Source organism: Eublepharis macularius, chromosome 18 (genome assembly GCF_028583425.1).
Source record: "Eublepharis macularius isolate TG4126 chromosome 18, MPM_Emac_v1.0, whole genome shotgun sequence".
NCBI lineage: Eukaryota > Metazoa > Chordata > Lepidosauria > Squamata > Eublepharidae > Eublepharis > Eublepharis macularius.
The window spans coordinates 7,135,996-7,148,503 of NC_072807.1; positions in this window are offsets into that span (position 1 = coordinate 7,135,996).

Here is a 12,508-nt window from a genome sequence, read left to right on the forward strand (position 1 = left end):
TGTTAATTCCTTGTATTTTGGGGTCTTCCCTAATAGCTATAGCCAACGGTTCGATAGCCAACGCAAATAAGATTGGTGAGAGAGGACACCCTTGTCTCGTGCCTCTTTGGATTAATATTTTGTGGGATAGATGATTGTTAATTGTTATTTGGGCAGTTGCTTGTGAGTATATAGCATTTATTATTTTGAGGAATGTCTCTCCAAATCCCATGCAGTGTAAAACTTGTTTTAAGTACGATATTTCTAGAGAATCAAACGCTTTCTCTATGTCCAAAGATAGAAATATTGATTCTAATTGTTTTTTTTGACTGTGTGAAATTAAGTTGAGTGTCTTATAGATGTTATTAGTTAAATCTCTGTTTGGAATGAAACCTGATTGATCTTGGTGTATGTAATGTGTAATAAATGAATTCAACCTTTTAGTTAGTATAGCTATAAAAATTTTATAATCTTGATTTAGTAATGAAATAGGTCTGTAAGAAGTTGTTTTAGTTGAGTCTTTACCTGGTTTAGGGATTACTATGATCGTTGCAGTGAGCCATGATGAGGGTATTTGTCCGGTATTTAAAACTGTGTTGCAAGCATGCATTAGTGGAGTAGCAATTAGTGTGGCAAACTTTTTATAAAATTCTGATGGGTAGCCATCAGGTCCTGGAGTTTTGTTATTTTTGAGTGATTTAATAACATCAAGTATTTCTTGATGTGTGATGGGGCTGTTTAAGAGTAAACGGTGTTCGTCATCCAATTGTTTTAAATTCTTGAGTGATTTTAAGAAATGTGTAATTTTCTCTTCATTTGGTATTTTAGATGAATAAAGTTGTTTATAATAATTGACAAAAGTATCAAGAATTTCTTTTGTTTTGAATTGTAGTTTCCCATTTTTATCATATATCTGTTTAATGATATTGGATGATTTTTTTTCTTTTATTTTATATGATAGTAACCTCAATGATTTCGGATTGTTATACCAGTAGTTTTGCTTAACATATTGGAGATTTTTCAAAATTTTGTTCGTTTCTAAGGTTTCTAATAATTTACGCTGAATCAATAACTTTTTATATGTCTGTTTGCTACCAGTTTTTTTGTGCTTGAGTTCTAGTGCTTTGATGTTTTCTATTAATTCCTGTTTCATGACATTTCTCTTCTTATTTAGTTGTGATGATAAAGAAATGATATGGCCCCTAGTAACTGCTTTAATTGTATCCCACACGATGCATGAATTAACATCATCTGTTGTGTTTTCTTTTATAGCCAGCTCAATGTTATTGCTAATTTCTTTGATAGCATTTTGGTTGTTAATGAGTAATTTATTGAATGACCAATGCCTTTGTTTCAATGTGTCTTGGGTGGCCATCAGTGTACAACTAGTCCAGGCATGGTCTGATATGGTGATATTACCTATTTCAGAGGAAAGTAGCCTATTTATTGCTGTATTGGAAATTAGAATGTAATCTATTCTAGTATAGATGTTATATTTAGATGAATAGTATGTGAAATCCTTTTCTATACCATGTAAATGTCTCCATACGTCTGTTAGAAAGTTATTGTCTAGAAGCTTTGCTAGCTTAGTATTTGAAGTTTCTTTTTTACATTTTTTGTTTTTAGGTTTGGATCTGTCTAATTTTGGGTTTACTATGTAGTTCAGGTCTCCTCCCAAGATCAGTTCACCTTCCTGAAAAGAAGTCAATTTGTTTAAACTGTCTTCCAAGAACGCAATTTGATTTGAATTTGGGGCGTAAATTGAAGCTAGGGTGTAAGTTTGTGATCCTATTTTGCCCTTTACAAAAATGAATCTCCCTTTGGGATCACTTAATGTGCTTTGATGTTGAAAAGAAATGGTTCTAGAGATTAGGATAGCTACTCCCCTCGCCTTAGAAGTGCCTTTTGCATGGTATTGAAGGTGTATCCAGCTTGCTTTTAGATTTTGACTATTTATGGGGTGGAGATGTGTTTCTTGAAGAAGGATGATGTCTGACCTTGTTTTAGCTAAGTTTGCCAAAATGCGTTTTCTTTTAATGGGGTTACCTAGACCACGAACATTAAAAGAGGTGATTTTAATATTTGATGACATATTGAATCTAATGAATTGTTCAGATGAATTCCCCCCCCCTCTTTTTAAAATGTATTTTAATTAATTATTTGGTAATAGCACTATCTCAAGGTAGATTGATGAAATCGAGAATAAGGGTTTAATTAATTGATGATGTGGTATTTCTCCCCCCAATCAATTTTCTTCCAATTATGGCAATTAATTTATAGGTGGTAGTTTTGTACTGTTTGGTAGGATTCAATTTATAGAAGAACTTGCTAGCTTTATATGAAGGAACTTTAGTAGCTAAGATGAATTGTGGATACTCAGTATTAAAGGTTTTAATAGATTAGTAAATTCCTGTTCACTTGAAAAGTTTTATTTTGACTTGTTAAGCTTGGTGTATATACTTTCCCTTCTAACCTTGTCTGAAGAGATCACAGATTGCTGCAGTAGTGACTATATCAATAGGATCTATAAATAATCTTTAGAGTGTTCTTTGGTACAGGTATCAAGTAAATTTAAACAAGTAAAAGTTAAATGATTTTCTGTGTTTATAACTTATGGAGATTTTTATTAACTTGAACAATGAATTCAGCTTTATATAACTTAGCAATTACCCTTGAACGTTTCTAAGCTTTGCCTCTTTCTCTTTTCTCTCTTTTGTTTATCTCAAGACAAAAATAGGCCAAAATAAAATAAGAGAAATGATTCTATTAGTGAAGTGTCTTATTCACACTTCAAATAGTTATTGAAAATAAATTGTTTGATTTCCTTTCCACTGACCTCTTACCCTTTTCTTTCCCTCTTTTTTGCAGTGTTGTAGTTTCACACTAAGTAGTTTGAATGTAATATAGAAGGATTTATTTGATTTTCCCTAGCTGTCCACTCCTTTTCTCTAACTCCTTACTCTGTTCTATTTTCTTATATCCTTTGTTTAGATAAATCAACTTATTAGCAATACAAATGAGCTTTAGAAATTTCTCCCCCTCCCTTGATGTTTCCCTTTCCCCTTTCCCTAGTTATCTTATCTTTCCCTCCCACGGAACTCTTGGTTGATTAGCTCTAAGATCACAATAATGGGAGATCTATTTCAAATCCTTTCCCTCCCACAAATCCCCTGGCCAGTTGTTACAAACTGCACAAAAATAATAGATTTGTTCCCCAAAGCCCTTTTAGCTAGTGTGTTCTATTCACACACTAGTTTGGTATATACCAAAACTTACCGGGCTTAACTAAAAAAGGAGTTACATTGAAAGGACCGAACTCCCCCCTCCCTTTCTTACCCCGTTTTGAATCTTCAATAAAGAGTATTATGATAACGCTTCCCTTAAATCTTAGCATTGTGGCTAAGTGTCTAAATCAATTGTCTCTTACTGAAATTTTACTTCCCTTCTGAGGGGATGAAGATGTTGACTGAAAAAATTTTCTTTTTTTACTTGGTTTGCTTGTTTCCATCGGTTCTTCTAAGTTCAGTTCATTTAACATTGATGCTGCAGAGTCGTAGTCCGAAGCAATAAGACGATGTCCTTTGTGATAGACCAGTAGTTTCGTGTAATTTGTATTGTACTTTCGCTCTCCTCAAAGTCTCGGTTGTGGGTTTAAGTTCTTTTCTCTTTAAGAGAACTTCATTAGGCAGGTCACTGTATACTTGTATCTGGGTGTTATTGAATAATAGAAAGCCTTTGGATCTTGCTTCATTGATTATTTTCTTCCTGATGTTAGTATCTGGTACTTCAATAATGATATCTCTCGGCATATTTCTTTTTTTCTGCTGGCTTAAAGATCCGATGCGATAAGCTTTTGTTATGAGTTGGTTTGTGCCTTCCTTAATGCCCAGCAGCTTAGATAGCCAAGGTGTTAATGTTCTGATTATATTTTCATTTTCTATAAGGGACTTTTCAATCCCACGGAGCTTGAGATTTCTGTAACGAGCTGACACTTCCAGGTGAAGAATTCTTTCCTCCTGCTGTTCTAGTTTATTATATATTTCTCTTACGTCTCTTTGAGACATGATACTAAGTTCCATAGCACTTTCAGCTGTTTGATTTGTCTTTTGAAGTTCTAATTTGATTTCTGTTAATTGTGTAGATAGCGGTTGGATGAGCAGCGTCATTTGCTTGAGCAGGTTTTCTTCAAATTTTGCAAACTGTGCCTCGAGGGAGTGGTTATTAGTTTTTGCTGCTGCATTTGTTTCTACAAGTTTCCTGTCGGCCATTTTGGATAGCTCGGCCTTGCTGCGTTCCTGAGGCATAGTTTGAGTTGTGCTGTAAAAGAGCTGCTGCAAATTTCTTGCTGATTTTGGATAGATCTTCTTTTCCCTCTGCGTCTGCTTTCTCAAATATATAATGCAGGGTAAGCGATATCAGCTGTTTTCCGGGGTTTACAGGGAGGAAGGAGACAGAGATCTTTCAATGTGCGTCCATACCCGAAGGCTCCGACGCCACGCCCCCCACATCGGTTTCTTGGAGCCCTTACCATATTTCCGTCTTGCTGGGATAGTGAGGGCTTGAGCTTGCAAAAGCTCGTGTTTGAGAAGGGCCTACCCTTCACTCGCTCCTTTCCCTTCCAGCACACTCCCCCATGGAATGACTCTCATCAAGCCTCTGAGTTCATTGAAGTTGGCCCTATGAAAATCTAACCTACGAGTCTGGCTACGAACTTCCTTGGCCCCCCACAGCAACTGGATTTCAAGGAGGACATGGTCACTTCCCCCCAAGGTCCCCACCACCTTCATCTCATCTACCAATTCTTCCCTGTTGGTTAATATCAAGTCTAGTATGGCTGAGCCCCTTGTAGCTTCCTCCACCTTTTGAAAAAGGAAGTTATTGGCCAGGCAGGTCAGGAAATTGCATGATTCATGACGCTTTGTTGAGCCTGTCTCCCAGCACACATCGGGGAAGTTGAAGTCACCCATAATTACAAGGTTCTGATGTCTGGATACTCTACCAATCTGTTCAAAGAGGGCAGCATCTGTTTCTTCTCGCTGGTCAGGTGGTCTGTAGCAGACTCCAACAATAATACCCTTTGTCCTTCCTCCCCTTATTTCTACCCATATGCTTTCCACTGGCCTGTCCGCCCCATTCTCCATAACTTCTTGACAATGAAGCCCTCTCCTCACATACAATGCCACTCCACCTCCTCTTCTACCCTTCCAGTTTTTCTTGAACAACTCATACCCATCCACTAGCACATTCCAGTCATGGGAATCATCCCACCGAGTCTCAGTAATTCCTACTATATCGTAGCCCTCTGTTAGCAATAGAAGCTCAAGCTCTTCTTTCTTATTACCCATACTTTGGGCATTGGTATATAGACACTTGTAGCCTTGTACCTTTGTTTGACCTGTCCTACCCAGGTGGGTCCCCACTGTTTTCTCTTCATCATTGAAATCCCCATGTTGATTGTCCCCTTCCCCTTGCGGCATCAGTTTAAAGCTCTCCTGATGAAGTTCTCCAGGTTCATTCCAAACATTTTCTTCTGTGCCCTTGAGAGGTGAAGCCCATCATGTGCTAGAAGGCCTTCTCTAAGAAAACCTATCCCATGGTCCCAGAACCCAAAGCGCTCCTGCCGGCACCACCATCTCAGCCAACGATTCACCTCAATTATGGTCTGCTCCCTGCGCGTTCCTCTTCCTTATGACTGGAGGAGGAGGACTCAAAGCTTAAATACAATAAACTTTATTACCTTGTACGTTGGAAATATTTTGACCCCAGCTACCAAGAATGGATCAATTCTTTTGACATGAATACTCCTAAACTTATCAAGAAATTTCATTATCTGTATCCTGACAAACCTGGACCCGTATGAAAGGAGGAGGAACTCTTTTGGGGGCCGGGGCAGAATGGCATGTCTGTGTACAGCCATGCCATGAATGTATTTTTGTTATATTGCTTGTACCACAATATGCTGAAGCTATACTGCATTATTACTAAATTGATGTGTATCTGTTAGCTTTTATCTTTTAGCTAAACCAATGTTAATATGAGAGAGAGGGATCTTTGCATATCTTGGACTGAAAAGACTTTCCCCAAATGAAGAGAGCAAGGATGCAATACAAGCCAGGACATAAATTTAGTAATTTTATTCAAATCAACTTGTAAAGGTTACAGGAAAACTTTTAGTAATCATGATACAAGAACCTGGCAAGCCAAAGACAGCATAGCTAAAAAGATACTAGCAATACAATAAAGCATAATGAGTTATCTTACCAATCCTGAAGATGTCCCAAGAGGTCTGTATTGATGAGGAGAGGGCTTCACCAGATCTGAAAAGGAAGGGAGAGAGACAGGAAGGAAAGTAATTCCTCCCTCTCTCTTCTTATTGATTCCATCATCTTTACTGCTCATTTTATATCTTTTTGGAACAGCTTCTCCCCTCCTCTCCACCAATGAGATCCCTCAGAGTCATCTCTGTCAGGGAAACCACCTAAAAATTGTAAGGTCTGCAAAACAGCCAGGTCACTTTGCTTCCCCAATATTTACTATCATTGCTCAAATTATGACAACATGTGTCAACAAAAAGCCCCTATGTTGTTCTAGCCTATTCCAACCATGCCCATTGTGCCACGTAGTTGTCCAAAGGTTCATTTAGACTCCATTTTGTTTGGTTCAGTATATCCTAAATTCCTTATAACTATGTGATTGGAGCTATATATGATGATATATGTATAGTGATTGCTAAGTTATTCTGTGTAACTTGTAGTAGCCTATGTAAATATATGAGTATATATGCATGTACTATGTATTATTCAGCAAAAGCAATCATGTGGTCACTGTTAATAAGATGATAATGTCAAGACAGCATTCTAGATGGCAGGGAGAGATTTTGGTTAGCTTTACAGAGAGATAGATGAGTTTTCCTCCAGAGAGATCAAAAAAGGAACTTTAACTTTCTGATTTCTTATGTTCTATTCCCTCCATCTATTCCCCCTTAGCCATGAATATATGTGCCAGTTTTTCCTTTAAGAAACTGGTGGTCTGGTGTAGCAATTACTTTTTTTGTGTCTTGAATCTTAAGAGCCAGAAAATGAAAATGCTTTTAAACCTGCGGCTTGAGTTATCAGCCTCTCCTTCACTAGCTGTTTGTAATATGTTTAGATAGTTACCGAATTTTGGACAGTTATCAAAAACACTGACCCTCTTCCCATTATTGATTTTGTCTCTGTCCACATGCCATGAGCATGTGGACTGTTTTTTGACCAAAGGGCACAGCATCTGGATCTGTTAGAAGGAGACACAATCTGTGTTTAAAATATGATTTTCTGTTAAAATGGTATTTCCCATGCTCAAAATGGCTTCAGGATTTACAGGTTGGCTTCACTATACAGGAATACAACATAACTCTCTCTGATCATCTGTAACCATATTGCAGACGTTACTTCTTTAAGACTCAGAAAGGGCCTCTCCTGTTATCTTAGAGAAATATGCGAGTTTTGGCTAGCTGCAAGATGTGTCTAGATTCCAGTTTTCTCTCCTGTTCCCAGATGCTGGGAAGTAGGCATTGTATACCTAATACAAAGTCATAACTAAATATGTTCTCACGGAACTCTTCTAGACTTGCGCGCCAAACCCTAACTGTCATTTGGAGCATGGGGAAAATCAACTATAACATAGATTGCTTGATTTGAATTGTCATTTCTGTCAAGCTCCATGATGGAGAACAGACCTGAACTGCATAGATCCTAATAAAGTTGATTCTGCTGGAACCAACATGTGTTCACTGTGGATGGGCTTGAGGGGTTTACCTGCCAGGGACTGACCCATTCTGTGTATCTGTGGCTCTTTGACTCTCAGAGCCAAGCTACAAGTGGCGCCTTACACAGGTTGGACACTTGTCAGCTTCCCTCAAGTTTTGATGGGAAATGTAGGCATCCTGGTTTTACAACTTGGCTCTCCATTACAGCTGCAAGACCAGGACGCCTACATTTCCCATCAAAACTTGAGGGAAGCTGACAAGTGTCCAACCTGTGTCAGGCGTCAATTGTAGCTTAGGTCTCAGTCACCTGGATGCAGCAGGAGGAAGTCAAGCACTTCTGAAAGCTGGGACAGGCAGTAAAACAGGGATGTACATGGCTAGGTTGTGTTGAACCTGGTTGGCTGCTGGAGAAAGAGAAAACGAGACAGTGGGAGAGGAGGTAAAACACTTTCCTAGACTCTCTGCCTCAACCCACCCCCAGTTGCAGATGAGTTGTGGAACAATAAAGTAGTCAGTCTCTCAGAGTTACAAAAAATATCCAGATGACAGAGATCTGCTCCCACTTTGGAGGGTGGACATTAAACCCCAATGAGGTCTCTCCCCTCCACAAACCTCACCTTCCCCAAGCCCCACTCCACCCTGAGCCTGCTGGTGTGGGGAGGGCGGAATATAAATCTAATAAATTAAATTAAATTAAAACTCTCCTGAAAGGCAGCCCTACAGCATTTGCATTTGCTGGTCTTTCATTCTTTTTGATTTTAAACACCAAGAAATCATTTCATTCTTTTTGAAATAGTTGCAGTGTTTGTAGTCATACCAAGTGGAACAAGTTCGACACACTGTTCCTTTCTATTTCTTTGTGAGCAAAAGCTTCTGACCCTCAGCCAATTTCATTTTGAAGTTAAGCACTTGTCCTTGTGTTTGCTAGGATTTTGAATGTGTTTTTGTATCCAAGTGCAGGATGCTTGCTTTGAAATGTGACATTTATGCCAGCTTTTGTGAGTGTTGCATTAATTAGTTCTGTTTCCATGGGACCTAAATATAGTGAGATATAACTAACAAGCAAAGGGAATAATCATGGAAGAAGCTATGCAGATGTTCGCACAGCTTTTAAAAATACCTAGAGTGTATTGTATGAGGGCTCCGCCTCCCCGCCTTATTAGTACCATTTGCAGAATTCCAATATTCCCTTCTCTGATAAGAGGCCTTGCAATGTAAGCTTCTATAGCAGGGTATGCAAAACTTCTATTAAAGTTTTAAGCATTCTGTTGTTATGCTTAAAACATTATGAGAAAGGTAACACCCTACAGCACCAATTTAGCTACCTTCTTTAACAGAGAAGTGAGTTGCTGCAGTCTACATCTATGCCTGCTTATTTAGAAATAAATGTTTTGTCCTGTATTAGGAAAGTTTAAGAGACTTTTTCTTAAAGAGGGGATTGGAATTTCCCCAATCCTTCAACTGCAGACCCTAACTATTAATTTTATTATTTATTTGTTTATTTGCCTCCTTTGTCCCAATGGGGAGCTTGCATCATTCTCTTCTCCTCCATTATATCTTTACTACCCTGTGGAGTAGGCTAGGCTGAGTATGTGACTGGCCTGAGGCCACCCAGCAGAGGGGATACAGACTGAGGACTTCCACATCTGAGTCTGAAACTCTAACCACTACCTATTCCTGATAACCTGTGGACCCCTAGGAACAAAATTTCAAGGGAATCAGGGGACTGCAGTGGGAGGGGTAATTTGGAGTAAATTGCTGCTTTCTTAGCAGAAAACATAAGAGCACTTCATTTTCTTAACTGTGTGGTTAGATCCAGGCCATTGTTTTCAGCAGGACACTCCATACAATGCATAGTATAGAGCCATGTAGTGCAACATTGCTGAGCATCTCTACCCAGAAATAAATTACACGGTGTCCTTTAGGACACATCTACAGTACAATTCTATGCAGAGTAAGCCCAATGGAATCAATGAAAGCACAAACGTTATCCCCCTATTGGTTATTCCCCATATTGGGTTTTTGCTTGGGCTATTAGAGATTCATACCCTGACCTGGATAGCCCAAGTGTGCCTGATCTCATCAGATCTCAGAAGCTAAGCAGAGTCAGCCTTGTTTAGTAATTGGATGGGAAGACCAGGGTTGCAGAGGCAAAACCAACAAAGACCAGGGTTGCAGAGGCAAACCACCTCTGTTAGTCTCTTGCCATGAATACCCCACCAAGGGGTCATTGCCATGAATACCCCACCAAGGGGTCATTGCCATGAATACCCCACCAAGGGGTCATAAGTAAGCTATGACTTGAGGGCACTCTTTACCACCACATACCAAGTACTTGCTCATTTCCTGTTCACCAAAGTTCTTATCACCAAACTTTCTACTTTGATGCTTGTAAGATGGGCCCTTCTTTTACTCCAAGGAAAACATTTTTACATATGCCTCCTATGACATTTCATTAGCACAGGTGTGTGTGTCTGTGTGTGGTAAAGATGAGATTGACCTCTGAGCAATGGGAGCTAAGCCCCACGCCTCCCCACCAAACCACCAGCTTCATTCATTTGGGGGCCTTCGGCACAAATGGAATTGCTGCCCCAACATAAATCCTTCACCTTGGCAAAATATGTTGTTTCATCAGCAAAAGAGCAGATCCTTTCTCCATTCAGAGGGTGCAACTCTTGCACAGAACATTGGTTCATCATTAATGGATTTGTTTTGTGCAGAATTTTCATAGGACAAGGTTGTCACCATTCCTGTGGTGATTACCTTAGAAACACCAAGGAAGTGAGCCATAGCCACTTAAAAAAATCCTTTGCTGTGATCCTCAACAAATAAAGATCACTGCACTTAAGCACAGGCATCTGTTGATTTCTTCTTTTTCTTCGTACCTGACATTTTGCCCATACAGCCCCCATGCTGCTGTGAAAAAGTTATTTTCTAACGACCCATCAATCATCCTGGCCTTTACTTGTCTAAAATAAGAGAATTGCCTGTCTTTGACTCAATGGGAGAGATGGGAGCTCCGCTAACATCCTAAATGGAGCTTTACAGTACCAGCTAAATGGAGCTGAATTCCTGTGTTTGTGAATTCTTACCTTTGCTTGTGTGAGAGGACCAATTGAGTGATGCTGACGGTGATGCCGTACAGCCCATCCTCCAGTGCTGCCATTTCCTCCAAGGGAACTAATTTTAATAATCTGGAGATCAGTTGTAAGTCCAGGAGAATTCTATGCCCCATCCAGGCACTTTTCTCCAGGTCCAAGTGAAAAGTACCACCACTGCCCCGGGCAACCTAAAGTTACATAGCAGTGGTTTTGGTTGAAACAAAAAGAGCTATAGGAAAGGGATAAGGGGGCAGGGACAGTAGTAAGTGGTGGCAAAGGGTCTAGAAATGGAAAAATGAAGTATGGAACAATGGATTGATGGCAACCGTGTCCAAGAAGGAAGAAGCTGAGAATGGCATTTCCTTGCTGATAAATAGCTTTGTGTCTTTTATCAAAACTACCCCAAATATACACGTTACATATCAAAGTTCATGCCACCACAGATTAGTTTAAGTTGCCAGAGATCTCTACTAGTGTTTGCTTATATTTTTTTAAAAACTATAGAAGAATGAAATCTCTCTCTAATGGTCATTCAGCCTTAATATTTTGTTCATTTCTTGGAACTGATACGATCATCTCTGCTGTTTCTCACTAAAATGCAGTGAAAATGCCCCCATATTTTAATGTCCCAATATTCACAACATTTATACTTGCAAATATAGCAACAGAGTTCTGATTAATTATTGCATATTTGATGGGTGTGTACATTGTTGAACAAAATTAAGATAGCATTCCTAAGCAGATCTTGTCAGAAGTAGACATGGGCACGAACAGCATTACGAACGCAAAAAACCCATGTTCATCAGTTCGCAAACAAGCCATTTGTGAGGCGCCATTGTAAATGAACAAGTGGTCATTGCATGCCTGGTTCGTTGTGTTCGTCCGCTGTTTGTGAAGCCAAACAGTAAGGCACCTTCAATCAATTCCCTTGGCAATGGAGGCAAGGACTGCCTGAACTCTGTCAGCACTCCTTCTTTCGCCCTGGAAACCCCAATCTAAGCCCAGCTTAGCTTGATGGGCAGGTCTTCCTTCCAAGTGTGGAGCTCCAAATTGGTTACAATTGGTTACATGGGATCAGAGACCAGGGGGAGGGGGAGGGTTGGTGTTCTGTAGCCATGAGCACTCCAATCTCATCCCTGCCAACCCTGTTAGGCAGTTCTGACTGCCAACCACAGACCTCCTGCTTTTCTCTGTGAGACCTCTGGTTATAAAGAGGCACGGTGCTCCCAGTTAAGACTTTCAGTTTCAGCAGGCAGTGGAGTGGGACAGAGCTGTTGCTAGCCTTTTGGGAGAGAGACAGGGAGAGTGCATTGCAGCTGGGATTTTTTCTGTGTGTGGTGGGTGGGATAGGGATCTATTCCCTCTGGTTCCAGGGCTGCTGCCAGGCCCTGGGGCCATGCTCACTGCACACCTCGGCTGAGGGCTCGCACTGATTATTATTATTATCAGTGCCTGATCTGGTCAGGTTTCTGGGAGTGCTGGGCTAGGGCTTTACCCCCTCCCACTGGTTCCAGGGCTGCTGCCTGGCTCTGGGGCTAAGCTCAGTGGGCACCTTGGCTGAGGGCTCACCCTGATTATTAGTGGCTGATCTGGTCTGGTTTCTGGGAGTGCTGGACTAGGACTCTATCCCCTCCTTCTGGTTCCATGGCTACTGCCAGGCCCTGGGGCCAAGTTCAGTGGG